The sequence below is a fragment of the Rhinatrema bivittatum genome, chromosome 2 (assembly GCF_901001135.1).
Source record: "Rhinatrema bivittatum chromosome 2, aRhiBiv1.1, whole genome shotgun sequence".
NCBI lineage: Eukaryota > Metazoa > Chordata > Amphibia > Gymnophiona > Rhinatrematidae > Rhinatrema > Rhinatrema bivittatum.
In genome coordinates, this window is record NC_042616.1 from 692,518,166 (window position 1) to 692,536,938 (window position 18,773).

Genomic DNA, 18,773 nt, shown 5'->3' on the forward strand with positions numbered 1-18,773 from the left:
CCCCCCCCACCCACCCAAAACACCCTTACACTACTCCTTTTGTCATATTTAGTATGACAATAAATGTTCCAAGCTCCAATACCACTGATCTCCATCCCATGTCTTAGGTTGGTCCCTTACAGGCCCAGCCCATGGAGCAATGGGTTAGGCTAGAACTCTTACCCATCATAAGGGTGGACACTCTGGGCTAGTCTCAAATTATTTGAAGTTGATTTGTAATAACTGGAATTTCCTTAGGGGATATATAAAAACAGGCTAACAATTTCTTATTTGAATAAAAATCAAAAAGTTCAGGAACAACAGGAAGTGGGATTGTATTGATACCACTGGAGCAGAAGAAATCAGAGAAGTTCAAAGCCTTGGATCATTAGAATACAAAGTGATAGTTTTACTGCTGGTTGACCTTTTCCTCTTGACTCATCATACTCATATGTCATTTGCAGTTCTGAATTCAAAGTGGTTCCCCATAGGAGAAAGGGGGAAGGAAATGGACAATTATCTTTTTGTTCACACTGCATGCATAACAACAGTAAAGTTTAAAGCAGTGGCCCCAGTATGTTAGTGCGCACTAACAGAAAATGATACAAATTGACACTTTACAGGTCAGTAAAGGTCAGTTAGGAATGAATATGTATTCCTATTGGCTGGCTGCCCTCTTATCTATTGATGTTACCAAGGTTCCCACTGAGGTGATGGTTGGGGGGATGGGAAATGGAAATGGAAACTCAGGAACACTAACAGAAAATGATACAAATTATTGACACTTTCCAGGTCAGTAAAGGTCAGTTAGGAATGAATATGTATTCCTATTGGCTGGCTGCCCTCTTATCTATTGATGTTACCAAGTTTCCAACTGAGGTGATGGTTGGGGGGATGGGAAATGGAAACTGTTGGTAGTTGACAAAAAAAGTAATGTGATCAGTCAATATGACTAGAACTTGTGCCCTATTCCTGATAACAGGAGAAAGGGGGAAGGAAATGGACAATTATCTTTTTGTTCACACTGCATGCATAACAACAGTAAAGTTTAAAGCAGTGGCCCCAGTATGTTAGTGCGCACTAACAGAAAATGATACAAATTGACACTTTACAGGTCAGTAAAGGTCAGTTAGGAATGAATATGTATTCCTATTGGCTGGCTGCCCTCTTATCTATTGATGTTACCAAGGTTCCCACTGAGGTGATGGTTGGGGGGATGGGAAATGGAAATGGAAACTCAGGAACACTAACAGAAAATGATACAAATTGACACTTTACAGGTCAGTAAAGGTCAGTTAGGAATGAATATGTATTCCTATTGGCTGGCTGCCCTCTTATCTATTGATGTTACCAAGGTTCCCACTGAGGTGATGGTTGGGGGGATGGGAAATGGAAATGGAAACTCAGGAACACTAACAGAAAATGATACAAATTATTGACACTTTCCAGGTCAGTAAAGGTCAGTTAGGAATGAATATGTATTCCTATTGGCTGGCTGCCCTCTTATCTATTGATGTTACCAAGTTTCCAACTGAGGTGATGGTTGGGGGGATGGGAAATGGAAACTGTTGGTAGTTGACAAAAAAAGTAATGTGATCAGTCAATATGACTAGAACTTGTGCCCTATTCCTGATAACAGGGGTGTTGTGATCTTCCTGCACTCAGTGCCCTATCCCTGATACCAGGGGTGTTGTGATCTTCCTGCACACAGTGCCCTAACCCTGACACCAGGGGTGTTGTGATCTTCCTGCACACAGTGCCTTAACCCTGATACCAGGGGTGTTGTGATCTTCCTGCATGCAGTGCCCTATCCCGCCTGCATTACTAGTGAGAGGCTGGCTTCACAGACAGGGGGGAGATGCCTGACCCTCACTCCTGACTTCCCCCATGTCCCAGCCAGTGAATGGTGTGTGGGTGAGGGGGGGGGGGGGGAGGATGGTGAAGTCTGAGACAGCTCCCTCCCTGCATTACTAGTGAGAGGCTGGCTTCACAGACAGGGGGAAGCTTCCTCACCCTCACTCCTCCCCTCCCCCATGTCCCAGCCAGTGAATGGTGTGTGGGTGAGGGGGGGGGGGGGAGGATGGTGAGGCTGAAACAGCTCCTTCCCTGCATTACTAGTGAGAGGCTGGCTTCACAGACAGGGGGGAGCTGCCTGACCCTCACTCCTCCCCTCCCTCATGTCCCAGCCAGTGAATGGTGTGTGGGTGAGGGGGGGGGGGGTAGGATGGTGAAGGCTGAGACAGCTCCCTCCCTGCATTACTAGTGAGAGGCTGGCTTCACAGACAGGGGGGAGCTGCCTGACCCTCACTCCTCCGGGGTATTGTGATCTTCCTGCACACAGTGCCTATCCCTGATACCAGGGGTGTTGTGATCTTCCTGCATGCAGTGCCCTATCCCTATTAATACCAGGAGTGTTGTGATCTTCCTGCACACAGTGCCCTATCCCTAATACCAGGGGTGTTGTGATCTTCCTGCACACAGTGCCCTATTCCTGATACCAGGAGTGTTGTGATCTTCCTGCATGCAGTGCCCTATCCCTGATACCGGGATGTGTGCAAGAAGATCACAACACCCCCGGTATCAGGAATAGGGCACTGTGTGCAAGAAGATCACAACACCCCCGGTATCAGGAATAGGGCACTGTGTGCAGGAAGATCACAACATCCCTGGTATTAGGGATAGGACACTGTGTGCAGGAAGATCACAACACTCCTGGTATTAATAGGGATGGGGCACTGTGTACATGAAGATCACAACACCCCTGGTGCCAGGGTTAGGGCACTGTGTGCAAGAAGATCACAACACTCCTGGTATTAATAGGGATAGGGCACTGTGTGCAGGAGGATCACAACACCCCTGGTGTCAGGGTTAGGGCACTGTGTGCAGGAAGATCACAACACTCCTGGTATTAATAGGGATAGGGCACTGTGTACATGAAGATCACAACACCCCTGATGCCAGGGTTAGGGCACTGTGTGCAGGAAGATCACAACACCCCTGGTATCAGGGTTAGGGCACTGTGTGCAGGAAGATCACAACACTCCTGGTATTAATAGGGATAGGGCACTGTGTACATGAAGATCACAACACCCCTGGTGCCAGGGTTAGGGCACTGTGTGCAGGAAGATCACAACACCCCTGGTATCAGGGTTAGGGCACAAGTTCTAGTCACATTGACTGATCACATTACTTTTTTTGTCAAGCTACCAACTGTTTCCATTTCCCATCCCCCATATATTGTCAGTGGGAACCTTGGTATCATGAATAAATAAGAGGGCAGCCAATAGGAATACATATTAATTCCTAAACTGACCTTAACTGACCTGAAAAGTGTCAAATTGAATCATTGTCTGTTAGTGCGCACTAACGGGAGTTAGTGGCACTAACACCCGTTAGTGCGCACTAATCGGAAAAAACGATTTTTAACGATTTTTTAACTAAAAAATCGTGCCTAACACGATTTTCTTCTCCTGCCAGATGATTTCTATCGTTAAGACGATATGGCACACGATTCACATCCCTAGTGGATAGGCCTTCAGTATTATTCCCCACACAAGGAGAACAATATACAAGAATACTATGATGGAGCTCTAAACCAGTGTTTACCAACCCTGTCCTGGGGACCCCCCCAGTCAGTCAGGTTTTCAGGATATCCACAATGAACATGCATGAGAGAAAATTTGCATGCACTGCCTCCATAACATGCACATTTTCTCTCATTCATAATCATTATGGATATCCCGAAAACCCAACTGGCTGGGTGGGTCCATAAGAAGGCATTTCTTAGGGGGAATATGAAGGGGAGAAAAAAATCCTTAGAGAGAAGGTGCCATCTTGGAATAACTCCTACATTCTCAGATTCCATCTTGATTTTTTCCTTAAAAAAAAAAAACCCAGAGAGTCTTCAAACAAATCTGGTTATCTGGTTATCTAAACCCAGAATACTTTAATATAAATCAATTAAGATTACATCAATCTCTCACAATCAAGACCATTAGGCCTAGCCCTTCAAAAGCCTAGGAAAGGAAATTCTTTGAAAGTCAGGCAGCAAGAGCTGAACACTACACTTGTAAAAGTGTTGCTTCTCAAGTGGCTCATGTTTTCAGCTCCAGAGAGCATATTCCCAAATCTTTGCTAGCTATTGGGTACACAGATATGTATGCAAGTTGGTCACTATCTAGCTAATGTTCACCTTCATATGCCTTTAGAAGTGTAGTTAAGTGCAATAGATGTAAAATGCTTGGTTTAAAGATGATGTAGCAATGTCTTCTCAGTCATTTTTGGCAATACATAGTATTTCTGGGCTCAGGCCAGTGTTTTTACATCAGACACTGTGCAGCTATATAATACCATTAGCCACCTCCATTGTGAAGATATATTACCTCTCACCAAACAATGGGTCTCTCTCTTTCTGTGCCTAGTACCTCCCGCTGTAGTATAGTTAGTGTTTAGTCATAAGGTACATAAAATGACAGTTTAGTACTTGGTGTTCAGCATATATCATTAGCAGTAACGTTCTGCAGGAGGTGCCAGACCCAGAGAGTAGAAAACATACTGTTACTCCAATCTGATGTTAACTAAAATAGCACAGAAGGCCCAACAAACCATAACATTGGGTCCCTTATATCTGTTTTCACTATACTTAAAACCCAGGAGTTACTTTTGCAATTTATTGTGTCGCTGACACTCATATCGTGGTGCTGCAAAATGAGCAAGCACACTGTCATCCTGAAAACTGCCATATAATATTTCAAGTTCATATTGGTAGGTATGTTACAAGAAAGGTATCACATATGTGTGGAGTGCTGCATAATAACATGAAGTCAGCAGGTCTGAAATAGCTTGTGACCTTTAGGAAATCCTCATACTCCCTAACGGACCTAATAGTTTTTCCTATGCTGAGTAGTAAAGGGAATGTATTTCAGTTCAGCCCAGGCAGCCATTTCAGAAATTGTCTTCAACCTATGTAGTATGAATATCTTGTCATTGATTATTTGAGGCATTTCTGGTAATGATGTTTTAGTGGGTCTGTCAGTTTCGCTAAATTATTGAACTCATATTCATCAGACACTGTGACATGATTTTGGAACCATATATTTAGCACAACTATGTTTCATATGTTACGCTCAGGCTGTGTTCTAGTGTTGTAAACACCACCTTCTGGAGTGACTCCAGGTAGAGAGAGATGGCTGGAAGCAATGTCAAATTCCAGGCTGGGTCAGGGCAGACGGCAGGCAACAGTGTCAGAGTCCAAGCTGGGTCAGGGCAGGCGGCAGGCAACAGTGTCAGAGTCCAGGCTGGGTCAGGGCAGGCGGCAGGCAACAGTGTCAGAGTCCAGGCTGGGTCAAGTTACCTAGTAGTAAGGCAGAGAGCCCGAAGGCCACACACACGACAGGGAAGAGGGCCCGAAGGCCACACACGCACACAGAAGGACAGCAGACCCGAAGGCCTCACTCACACGGCAGAGCACAGGGCATGAAGGCCTCACTCACAAAGCAGGGCAGAGGACCCGAAGGCCACACACAATACGGCAGGGCTGGGAGCCCAAAGGCCACACACTCACAGCAGGGCAGAGGGCCCGAAGGCCACACACACACACCCACGGCAAGGCAGAGAGCCCGAAGGCTGTACACAGCGCAAGGCAAGGCAAAGCAGGGTAGAAGGCCCGAAGGCCACACACAGCGCAAGGCAAGGCAAAGCAGGGTAGAAGGCCCAAAGGCCACACACAGCGCAAGGAAAGGCAAGGCAAAGCAAGGCCCAAGGACCACACGCACAGCAAAGCAAGGAAGGCTAGAGCAGGGAGCCCTGGCGAGCTTGATGCCGAAGCACCGAGGGAACTGCCAGGCAGGAATATAAAGAGAAGTCCAGAACATAGAGTGAACAAGGGAGATGGACTGGGCCCGTCAGGAGAGCCAGCTCTAGAAGGACCCCTGGTGGTGAGGCGGTTCATCAGCAGCCATAGCCGTAACATCATATTTAAAAGGATGATGTGTGCAGTTATGTGATATTACAGCACTGTTCTGAGAAGGGTTGTGGTGGAGATAGAATGAGAGTAGAGGTTAATTATAACAAGTCCAAGAGAACCTATGAACCTGAAATTAAAGAGAGAAGAGTGTGCAGGGCTGAAGGAGCTAGGGAAGTGTTGCCCTCATCTGTGGTGGGGGTGCTTCAGCTACTCAAGTGTTTTTGGATACTGTCATGAATAAGTTTGTATAGGAGAGAGGTAGGGGTGGCCTCATGGCTTACTGGCCCCATGTTGATTGGAAGTTTCTTCATATATTGCTGCTGTTGACATTGTAGAAAGGCCTACAGCTATGCAGGCCAAGGATCAGAGGAGGGAGGCGAGACAGAAGGAGGGAGAGGAGAAGCCTCATGGCAGGGGTCAAAAGGGGAGCCAAAGAAGGGACTGCTTCAGTGCAATAGATAGGGGAAGGGCAAAAAGAGAGAGTGTTCTGCTCTGGTGCTGGCTAGAGTGCTGCTGGACATGCTGGTTAAAGGATTTTAGACAGTGCTGGGGAGGAGCCGGCTGTCGTGGTACATGTGGGCACCAACAACATAGAAAAATGTGGGAGGGAGGTTCTGGAGGCCAAATTTAGGATTTTAGGTAGAGAGCTTAAATCCAGAACCTCCAGGGTAGCATTCTCTGAAATGCTCCCTGTTCCACATGCAGGTCCTCAGAGGCAGGCAGAGCTCAGGAGTCTCAATGCGTGGATGAGACGATGGTTCAAGGAAGAGGGATTCAGTTTTAAAAGGAACTGGGGAGCCTTTTGGGGAAGGGGGAGTCTCTTCCGAAGGGATAGGCTCCACCTTAACTAGGGTGGAACCAGACTGCTGGTGCTAACACTTAAAAAGGAGATAGAGCAGGTTTTAAACTAGAACAAAGGGGAAAGCCGACAGTCGCTCAGCAGTGCATGGTTCGGAGAGAGGTATCTTCAAAGGATACTAATGATGCATTAGAATTAGGGCATCAAGACAGTGATGTTCCAATAATAAAAAAAGTAGTCCAAGTGCCTGTAGCTAAAAACTCACTTGAGCTAAAAAATTCTAACATCCCTATCAATTAAAAAGCAGAATAAAAATACAAACAAAAAACAAACTTTGAAATGTTTGTATGCTAATGCCAGAAGTCTAAGAAGTAAGATGGGAGAATTAGAGTGTATAGCAGTGAATGAAGACATAGACTTAATTGGCATCTCAGAGACATGGCGGAAGGAGGATAACCAATGGGACAGTGCTATACCGGGGTACAAATTATCTCTCAATATATATTTAAGAAAGTTTTTATTATGAGTTTTTGCCTTTATTGCCAACATCATTTCAAATTCTCTCTTAGCATGCTTTATCAATGTTTTAGATTTAACTTGACAATGTTTATGCATTTTCTTATTTTTTTCAGATGGATCCTTCCATAAATTTTTGAAGGATTTTTTTTTGGCTAAAATAGCCTCTTTAACCTCAACTTTTAACCATGCCAGTAATCGTTTTGCCTTCCTTCCACCTTTCTAAATGCATGGAATACATCTGGACTGTGCTTCCAAGATTGTATTTTTAAACAAATGCCTGTTGTACACTTTTAATCTTTGCAGCTGTACCTTTCAGTTTTTTTCTAAATATTTTCCTCATTTATCAAAGTTTCCCTTTTGAAAATTTAGTGTTAGAGCTGTAGCTTTACATATTGTCCCCATTTCAGTCATTGGTTCAAATTTGATCATGTTATGATCACTATTGCCAAGTGGCCCCACCACCATTATCTCTCTCACCAAATCCTGTATTCCACTAAGAATTAAATCTAAAATAGCTCCCTCTCTCATTGGTTCCTGAACCAATTGCTCCATGAAGGACATCCAGAAACTTTATGTCTCTAGCATGCCCTGATGTAACATTTTCTCAGTCAATATTGGGGTAATTGAAATCTTCCCTTATTACTGCACTTCCAAATTGGTTAGCTTCCCTGATTTCTCTTAGCATTTCCTCATCTGTCTGACCAATTTGCCCAGGTGGATGGTAGTATACTCTTATCACTATTCTTACCCAACATACATGGGATTTCTACCCATATAGATTCTACTGGGTATTTAGTCTCTTGTATGATATTTATCCTGTTGGATTCTATACCCTCCCAGACATAAAGTGTCACACTCCACCCAGGTTGATCCTTCCTATCAATGTGATATAATTTATACCCTGATATAGTAGTTTCCCATTGGTATCCTCCTTCCACCAGGTCTCTGAGTTGCCAGTTATGTCAATCTCATCATTCACTACTATACACTGTAAATCTACCATCTTACTTCTTAGACTTCTGGCATTGGCATACCTACATTTCAAAGTGCATTTTTTGATTGTTTTAACAACCTGCATTTCAGTTGATAGGGATAATTAGGAATTCTTTAGCTCAGGAGATTCTTTACTTATAGCACATGGACTATGTTTGCTTTTATTGGAACCTCTCTGTTGGGATGCCCTAACTCTCCTGGTTCATTAGTATCCTTCAAGGATACCTTCCTGCGAACCATGCACTGCTGAGTGACTGTCAGCTTTCCCTCTTGTTGTAGTTTAAAAGCTGCTCTATCTCCATTTTAAAGTTAGTGTCAGCAGCCTGGTTCCACTCTGGTGAAGGTGGAGCCCATCCCTTCAGAAAAGTCTCCCCCTTCCCCAAAAGGTTTCCCACTTCCTTAAAAAACAGAATCCCTCTTTCCTGCACCATTGTCTCATCCACACATTGAGACTCCAAAGCTCTGCCTGCCTCTGGGGACCTGCATGTGGAACAGGGAGCATTTCAGAGAATGCCACCCTGGAAGTTCTGAATTTCAAAGAGCCTACATTTGTCTTCTAGAACCTCTTTCCCACATTTTTCTACGTCATTGGTGCCCACATGTACCACAACAGCTGGCTCCTCTGCTTTGACAGGATTTTGTCGGTTCCCCTAGGGCCATAAAGTTATTTATTTTTCGGGATTGATCTTGCCATCTTTTCCCTTTTTCCTGTACTTCCCAGTGAGTGAGCTCTTAATGTGAGGGGAAAGGAAATCCTTTGTGATCCAGGTTTTGGAGTGTATTCTGTAATGTGTATATCGCTTTACTGATGCATCCTCCTCAAGGACAGACAGGAGGGACTCATATTGGGTATTCAAACTTAATTTACTGATTATTTCCAAAAAGTCAATCACTGTCTCACAAACATTCAACAAATGATACTGTACTGTTGAAGTGTTTACATGGTTTTTCTGCTGGGGTGCTTGTGTCCATCTCTCCACCTCCGGTGAGGGAGCTTGCCACTGTCTACTCATTTGTGTAACAGCCCAGTAGATTGGGAATATTAGGGGGAGCCGCATGCCATGAAAAGATCCTTCCTGTGTCTAGTTCATTCTGATGCCCACAGACTGTGTCCTGTTCCCTTTGGGATAGATATCTGATTGTGAATCTCCCAAGGCTTGATGGTACAACATTGATGGACCTCTCTGGGAGAGAAGCCATATGTTCTAGTTCAGCTCACAGCCCTCTGTCTCCTTCCAAGTGTGCAGAGGGGTGAGACAAAACCTCCACACAAACAAAAAAGGGAAAATACAAAAGTCTCTATTCAAAATATCTCGTGCTGGGTAGTGCTGTCACTGTTCTTGCTTCTTCTAAGGAGTAGAGGTGTTGCTCACAGGTCTCCAGCCACTACTCTCAGGATTGGAGGGGGTGGCTCCTTTCCAAAGCTAGGGTGTTTCCCAGAACTTATTCTGGGAAACACCCTAGCTTTGGAAAGGAGCCTAGCTTTGGAAAGGATAAAACCCTAGCTTTGGAAAGGATAAAACTTATCAAAAACCTGAGAAAAATCTACAAAACTCTCTCTACAAAAAGAGCCAGGTGCGGGCCATCCATTACTCCTACCATGTGACAGGGGCCGACCAATGACACCAATAGCCCCTGTCACATGGTAAGGGCAAAGGGCCATCGGCGCCATTTTGATTAGTGGCAGCCGACGGCCCGAAAGCAGGACATCGCTCCTGGGACCCTGCTGGACTACCAGGGACTTTCGGTAAGTCTTGGGGGGGAGGGATCGGGCAAGTCTTGGGGGGAGGGAGGGTGGGGGGTTGCAATTAATTAAATTTGAAGGGTTGGGGAGGGTTTGGTGTTTTTTTTTTTATATGCCCTTTCTCTCCCCCTCCTCCCCCCCCGAAATACGATAAGAAAACCACACAAACTTTCATGGGTTTTCTTATCGTTTTGGCACCCTCCCAAAACGCGATGAAATAGGAAGTATTGTCTCTATTTCCTATTTCGTCGCAAATGAATGCACATCCCTATTGGCCACACAATGCAGAACAGGGCCAAGCAGCAAGCTAAGAAGACCCGATGACAAGACTTGAAGTATTATAAGAGGCAGGGTGAAATAAGTCAAGCCCTGCCGAGTCATGAGCCCATGGAGACTATGCCTGGAGCAAGAGCATATTACGCCCATCTTGTCCTCTCTTCACTGGCTCCCTATCACTGCACGAATCGCTTACAAATCCATGACTATCATCCATAAAGTCCTTAACAATGACCCTTAACATAACTCTTCAAAACTCCTCAAGAAACCTTCGATCCAGCAATTCAAACCTCTTATCAATCCCCACTGTCAAAGATGCTCATCTAACAACAACAAGAGAGAGAGCCTTCTCCATCGCCTCCCCTAATCTTTGGAACACTCTACCTGAAGACCTAAGATCTCAACACAATATAAAAACCTTCAAAAAAGACCTAAAAACGTTACTGTTTCGTAAATTCTTCATGGATCCACAATCATCTACACAGACCAACTCTCAAATGAACTCATAACCTTAATTCTCAACCTAACTAACCTTCCTCCACATTCAACCTTATATCTGCAGAGACTTACTTGGTTATGTTTATTATTGTAATTACAACATGTTATGATATCTCAAAACCCATTTGTTAAAATTTATTCACTTTGTAAACCGTTATGATGGCTTCCCGAATAACAGTATATAAAACTCTTCAAATAAATAAATAAATAAATAAATGGGGACCTCTGGTGGCAAAGAGTTTGCATAGCCGGCTGGATCCTAACAGTTCTAGTTTACTTTAACATGAGGTTTATGTCACCTTCCCTTTCTATGGGAAACTCACAACACATGGTTCTACAATTGGGATGGATGAACTAGGATATACTCTGGAAACTTGCTCCCAGATTTTGGTTTTAATCCTGGCTTGCTTTTCCTTCAGGGGAACATGACTTTCACTCGACAGTTGCTTCCTCTACTGCACTCTCTGGCGCATGCTTCAAACTGTCTCTTGGACACTTGAAATCCACAAATGCTGTGATGTCAGTTACTTCATTGCAGTCTCAGGATTTAACCTCTTGAGCTTTCTGTCTTCCAACTGTTTGGGCAACAGCTGCAACACACACCCATCCTTTCCTTAGTTCTTTTAGGAAGCTTTCTGTAGTTCTCTCTGTTCCCTCCCTCTAGGGCTAGAACACAAGCATCCTCCTCAGATGAAACTCATTCCTGATTGGATGCTGGGTTTGATGGACCTTTTATCTGGTCTAGTATGGCAAGTCTTATGTTTTTATGTTATTGGAATGTTCATGCCCCTTATTGGTGTTATTTTGCGCTTCTTTGGGTGTTCATGCCTCTGCAGAAGTCATTACCCCCATCACAGATCCTTGGGGTGTTGATGCTACTCTTCTTGCTGTCTTGTTCTGCACCTATGGTTTGTGGTTTTAAATGTCAATACTTCTTCTATGAGCCTCTCTTAGTGTTTTTGGGACATTGGTGTTTTTGCCTCTGCTGCAGCTTTCTTCATGGTTTGTTTTTTTTTTCAAATTCCTTTATGGTACTTATCGACTGTTGGTCTTGCCATGCCAATCTGATGCTTTACACATTTGTTGCATATTCATGGTTCTGTGTGATATTTATGCTTCTGTTGGTGCCTTAATGTGATGATGCCACTTTTCCTTCTGCCTTACTCTGCACCTATAGTTTGAGGTAAAAAATAAATACCTGTGCTCCTTCTGCTTTGACCTTCTTCTGGTGCCTTACAATTTTTATGTATTTACTCCTACTGCTTTGCCTTTTACTCACTTCCTTAGATGTCAGAAATAGTTACACATGACACAGGTATTGGTGATCTGCCATCCTGATCCAATAAAGTGTACTGTCAAATTGAATCCTTTTGGCTTACACTATGTACCTTACCCAGTTACTTGTAATGATTTCATGCCCTCTTGGACTTTTTCTTCAAACTTCTTTTAAAATTCTCTTCCCTTACAATTCTAGCTGCCTATTGGTCTTGTCCAGTATTTATTAGTATTTAGCGTTCATGGCTAGTTTGGTGCCTAAATTTAGATGCCAAGCTAGCCATGAATGCTGACAGATTGTTCATGGTGGAGCATTGAAAATGGAAGGAAACATCTAATCATCCCCCAGAGAACCATATTATTTGTATGGATCTTCACAAACTGCAAAAGCATTTGAAAGATAAGTACTGAAATTTTATCTGCAAAAACCAAATATTGCAAAAATATTGACTGGACCTATGATTCTTTAAAAGCCTAATATGAGATATTTATTACTATTTAGAAGTTGAGATAAGAACTGAAAGCAAATGAGTTTTGAATGTTTATATATACCTAGGGCTATTGTATGTTTGTTATTTGTCCCACTTGATCTCTGAAATTGTTACATTGTGAGGGTTCCTGGTTGAAATGAACAAAACAAATTATAAGACAATTGAACTGAACCAAAACATTTTCAGGGTATATCCTTATTCACTAACAATAAAACATCAGTTTTTATTTATTGGAATTTATACATTGCTTCAGTTGCACTAAATGCTTGGGATACTGCAAAAATGCAGGTGCAAGCATGCATGTGTGCCTTACTTAAACTTGTTGGTGCCACTGCAGTTATCATTTCTGCTTCTGCTCTAAGCCCATACTCATCTTCTCTTCCCTGCTTCTGGAAGTATCCCAGGTCATGAGAGACCTGGGGCCCACTCATTTGAGCTCCAGTCCCATCACTGTGGAACAGGGCTCTTGGGCTGGCTGGGTGCTTGAAAAATATGTTTGTGCCACTTTATGGATCTGGATTTTTTTTTCTTTTCTCTATATATTTACTTTGCTGATTTCAATCAACAATTTGATTTAGATACCTTTGCTTCCTGAGGGATCATCTTTTAAACTATCACTCTAGAAAGTAACATATTTAAATGATTCATTGTTACAGTTTATTTTATTGTGCTTTTATGTTTGTATTTTTAACTATTTTCCCATGTTCATGGGTGGATGAAAAATTGTATTTTATGCTCTGACTAATTATAGTTTTTAATGGATGACTTTGGTTAATATTTGAGATATATTTGTATTATTCTATACCACAATGATTAGGTTTTATAACCAAGCTAGTTGGTCTCTACATTTTTTACTTAAATTATGTCCACAAAAGTATTCCACAGTTAAATCACTTAACTGAAAATTTAATTGCAATCATAAAGACAGATTGGAAAAATCAATATAAATCACAAATTATTAGAGTTTGTTCTAATTCAGTCCTATTTCACTATATAGAGATTTAAGTGTGAAGCAAGGTTAAATCAGCTAATCTGATTAATCATTTCAGTCCTTTATAGTATACAAGCAGTAAAGCCCGTTAAAACGGGCTACATCCCTCTGTCTCTCACCTCCCCCTCATTCTCTCCCCCACCCACTCCTCTCCACCCCCCTCCCCCACCCACTCCTCTCCACCCTCCCTCTCCTCTCACTCAGTCCCCCCTCTCCCTCACTCCCTCCCACTCAGTCCCCCCTCTCCCTCCCTCCCACTCACTCAGTCCCCCTCTCCCTCCCTCCCACTCACTCAGTCCCCCTCTCCCTCCCTCCCTCCCACTCACTCAGTCCCCCTCTCCCTCCCTTCACCCACCTCCATTTCCTCCCGGCGCCGTAAGCGCGACTTCCCGCAACCCTCACCCGGCTCCATTAACTCCTCCCGCTCCTGCTGGCAGATCTCGGGGGGGGGGTCACTCCCGTGCGCGCGGCAGTGACCCCCCCGAGATCTGCCGGCAGATCTGGGGAGGAGAAGTAGCTACTTCTCCTCCCGCTCCTGCCGGCAGATCTCGGGGTGGGGGGGGGCGCGGGAGTGACACCCCCCCCGTGATCTGCCGGCAGATCTCGGTGGGGGGGGCGCGGGAGTGACACCCCCCCCCGAGATCTGCCGGCAGATCTCGGTGGGGGGGGCGCGGGAGTGACACCCCCCCCGAGATCTGCCGGCAGATCTGGGGAGGAGAAGCAGCGGCACCGCGCGCGCGCGCGCGGCGCCGCTGCTTCTCCTCCCGCTCCTGCGGCCCCACCGCCATTTTTTTTTTCTGATCGACATCCTTGCCCGCACATGCGCAGTAGAGCTGCGCTCTACTGCGCATTTGCGGGCCGTCGGTCACAGGCCATTTATAAGGTAGATTAATATTCTTTATAAATAGCCAATGGGAACCCCCTCAAATCCTCTTTCAAGTTGGGCTTTTGCAGTTTGATGCTAATACAAATTTGGGAAAAAGCAGCTCTTTGCTCTGGATTATATACATGGCATAACTTCTATACCCCCCCCCCCCCCCCGCATGGGTCTATCTTTTTGACCAGCCAAACAGACTATGAAATTAGGAATCAGTCATGATACAGATGAAACAGATGAGCTTTAGGCAGTGATTCTCAAACTTGGTCCTTGAGACCCCCAGCTCAGGCTGACTTTCAGGAAATTCACAGTAGATATTTAATAAGTGTCTCTGAAAACATTATGGAGTGAATTTTAAAAAAGAGTTGCTCACATTAAAAGGCTGTTATATGCGAGTATCTGCACCAAGTGCAAGCAGCTCCTATTTTAAAATGGCCCATTTACTCCCATATTTATGCATGCACGAGTAACCCAATGAATGGAAGAAAGGGGCAGAGTTAGGGCATTCCAGGATGGGGGCCAAGATTTATGACATTTATCTGGATTTTAAATCCTATGCCTGTAGCACGCATCGGGCTGATATCTATGCATATTTACTTCTGCTCTTGACGAGGAGTAAGTCTGAGGAAAACTTGTTTCAGGACTAAAATGACTGGGTGAGAGGTTTGGAAAAATTGGCATGTGTACTGGTTGAAGAACCAGAAAGGTCTAGATGAGCTAGAGATAGACTGGGCAAACTGGTGGACTAATTGGTCAAATGCTATTTCCTTCACGGGCTCATGATTTAAAATCTGCATAACTGTGCAAGTTAAAGCCCATAAATTCCTAAGGAAGATAGGTGATTGATGCTTGCTTGTGTTACTACTTAAAATTAGGGCCACGCATATGCATGCTAGGTGTATTTTAAAGAGTAATGCGCACTTACGCAGATGATTTAAAATTCCTGCATATGCATACTTGTATGTGCATATGCACATATATGGGTGCCTGCATGCTTGCTTTAAAGTTACCATCTTTATGAAAGAGTCAGTTATTCTGAAAGCTAGACCTAGTTGAAGATCTCAAGGCGTGAGTGTGAAATTGGGTTAAAAAAATAGAATTTTCAAGTAGATGAAAGTCTCTATTCAGTAATCTGGCTATTGCAGATATAGCAAGTTAAATGTACAAGGTCATAAAAGAGTGGGAATTTTAAAACAGGTAAACACTTAACTAGTTAAGTCTGAATATAAAGGAGTAACTGAGTAGAACTGTAGATGGATAAAATATGTTAGATGATATTTGTTGCGTCCATCGCTGCTCGACGCCCTCACTCCACCCTCTTTACCTCTGTGGCAAATCCCTCCGGGTCTGATGGATGGTTAGCTGCCGCGGTGTCTTCTTGCCATCTCCCTCCGGCATCCCCAGACCAGCACGACGCTGGTTCTACTACCTGTCTAATAAAAGAACTATCTGTGTTTGTCTCCATATTCAAGCTTAGCTGGTGGTCCCTCTCAGGATATCCTTCTGGGGGTGCTGTCATCTGCCATCGGCCCAAGGATTCACCAATTTATATTACTGTTTAGCTGAGCACCCTCTCTAGTACTCTGCTGATACAGTTTGCCAACTCAGCAGTCTATGTCATAACAGATTGCCAACTCCTTAGCAGATCCGTAACAGATTGCTGGCCCCTCCTTCCATAGGAGCCAGTTCACAACAGATTGATAACTCCTCCTTCCATAGGAGTAGATCCTATCAGATTGCTACTCTCATCTGCTAGCTCCTCTCATCAGCAGATCATAACAATCAGCTTCACACACAGAAGATACAAGGCACAGCTTCTACCCAAGAAGGTCAGTTACAGGAGGTAACTTTAAAGACTGCTGTTCCACTGGCTGCTCCTATTCGATTCTCCGGAAACCTCCAGAAAATTCAGGGCTTTTTGAACCAGTGCAGCATGCATTTCACCTTACAGCCTTCATTGTTTCCCATGGGCCTCTCCCGCCAGATCTCCGCCAGGAACATTGCCATATCACTTTCAGAAAAAAATTAAAAACTTGGCTGTTCGCCCAAGCATACCCCTGAAGAAACCGTAGGGTCACCCCCACAGTCACTTGCCCCGCGGTTGCATCCTCTTTCAGCAACCCAAAGGAACTGTTTTCGGCTAACTGCACTTTAATATAACTTGCCTAATATTACACACAATGTAAATTTGTATATAATGCTTACCATGTAAGCATTTATGTTTCTGATTATTTGCTCTGTTCTCCAGTTAGAAATTGTTTAACCTATTCTCTTTTCTCTAACAGCCAAGTTCCACATTCCCTGTTATAATGTAATTTCTTGTTTTCACTGTTAACTGGTTTTTTCCCCCTAGTTCATTGTTATCTGGTATGATAAGACCTGGTCTTGAGCATCGGTATATTAAAAGAATTTAAATAAATAAAATAAATAAAATAAAGACCACATACATCCTGTCATATTTGGATGGGAGAGTCTTGTCGTGGGCATCTACCTTGTGGGAATGCAAGGACCCTATTTTGCAGGACATAGAAGGATTTATGGACTTGTTTAAATCCGTTTTTGATGACCCTGCTCGTATGTCTGTTGCTGGGTTTGCTTTAGTGGATTTGAAGCAAGGCAACAGATCATTGGCTAAATTTGCCATAGAATTCAAGACTCTTGCAGCAGAACTTCACTGGGACCCCAGATGTCTCAAGACTCTCTTCTGCAGAGGCCTGGATATCCACTTGAAAGACGAGCTGGCTGCTTGCCAAACACCTGACTCACTGGAAGAATTGATAGCCTTAGCTACTCGGATTGATTGTCGGCTCCGAGACAAGGTGAAAGAACTCCGGCCTAAGGTGTTAACTGGGTTGAAACAGGCCAGTACCCCTGCACCTCGGATGGGTCCAGCAATTCCTGCTGTTGATAAAGATGAACCAATGCAAATTGGTCATGGTCACTTGACCTCAAAGGAGAGAAGATTTTGGAAGAAGGGCGGCCTATGCATTTACTGTGGTCAGGCCGGCCATGATGTCTCTACATGCTCCATTTATCCGAAAGGATGGATGGGCAAAAGTCCTGCAGGAGGACTATTCTTAGGCCTTACTGCGCCTTCTCGTACGCTCTCTCTCCCAGTCTCCTTGACCTACGGACCAGTCATGGTTCAGACTCCTGCCCTGGTGGACTCAGGGGCAGGAGGCAACTTCATTCTCAGACGACTAGTGTAATATTTGAGGATCCCCCTCATCAAGTTGAAAGATCCACTACAGTTATCCTCCATTCATAGAGAGCCCTTACCGGGAGACGTGACTTGCCAAACCAAATCAGTTACGCTCCGCACCGGAGTTCTCCAGACGGAGTCACTCTCATTCTTTGTACTGGAAAAGGCTGTGCACCCTATCGTCCTGGGGTTACCTTGGTTGCAAGTACACCAACCCCAATTCGACTGGGCATCTCTGGATCTCTCCCACTGGGGCCCAGAATGTCATGGGAGATGCCTTAAGGAGATATCACCTGTTATAGGCATGCCTGCAATCCCAGCAGTACCGGGGTTGCCGCTCCAGTACACCCCCTTCGGAAATATATTTTCCAAAGAAGTAGTTGATGTTCTTCCTCAACTGGAGCCCTATGACTGTTCCATAAGACTGAAGCCTAACACTGAGCCACCGAAGGGTAGGATGTACCTGTTCTAAGCTTTTGAGAATAAAGCAATTTCAGAAGACATGGAAGAAAATCTCCAGAAGGGCTTTTCCCTACCATCTGAGTTGTCAACTGGTACAGACCTTTGCTTTGGGGAAAGAGAAGACAATACTATACCTAGTGAATGTTCTTCAATATCTCGAGACGAAGACGATACAATACCTAGTGAATGTTCTTCAATATCTCGAGACAAAGATGATACAATAATTAGTGAATGTTCTTCAATATCTCGAGACGAAGACGAAACAATACGTAGTGAATATTCTTCAATATCTCAAGACGAAGACGATACAATACTTAGTGAATGTTCTTCAATACCTCGAGATGAAACCTAAGCCTGGTATCCGAAGAGGAGATCGCCCTTTGAAGGGGGGTACTGTTGTGTCCATCTCTGCTCGACACCCTCACTCCGCCCTCTTTACCTCTGTGGTGACTCCCTCTGGGTCTGATGGATGGTTAGCTGCCGCGGCATCTTCTTGCCGTCTCCCTCCGGCTTCCCTAGACCGGCACGATGCTGCAGATCTGCCATGTTGCCTGATGATGTAGGGCACGCGCGCGTGCTCCGATTGATGTACCAGCAAGGGTGTGAACCTCGGGGGTGTCCCCCTGGGATGACGTCATCCGCTTCTAATATAAAAGGTCTCAGTATTCGCTAACGAATCGAGTTAGCAAGGGGATTGCTGGG

At 44.4% G+C, this 18,773-nt stretch overlaps 1 protein-coding gene across 2 annotated transcripts in view; it reads left to right on the forward strand.

The window, feature by feature from the left end:
- LOC115085508 (glutamic acid-rich protein-like) overlaps window positions 1–18,773 on the forward strand; it is a 205,050-nt gene that overhangs the window by 170,729 nt on the left and 15,548 nt on the right. The gene's annotated exons all lie outside the window — the stretch shown is intronic.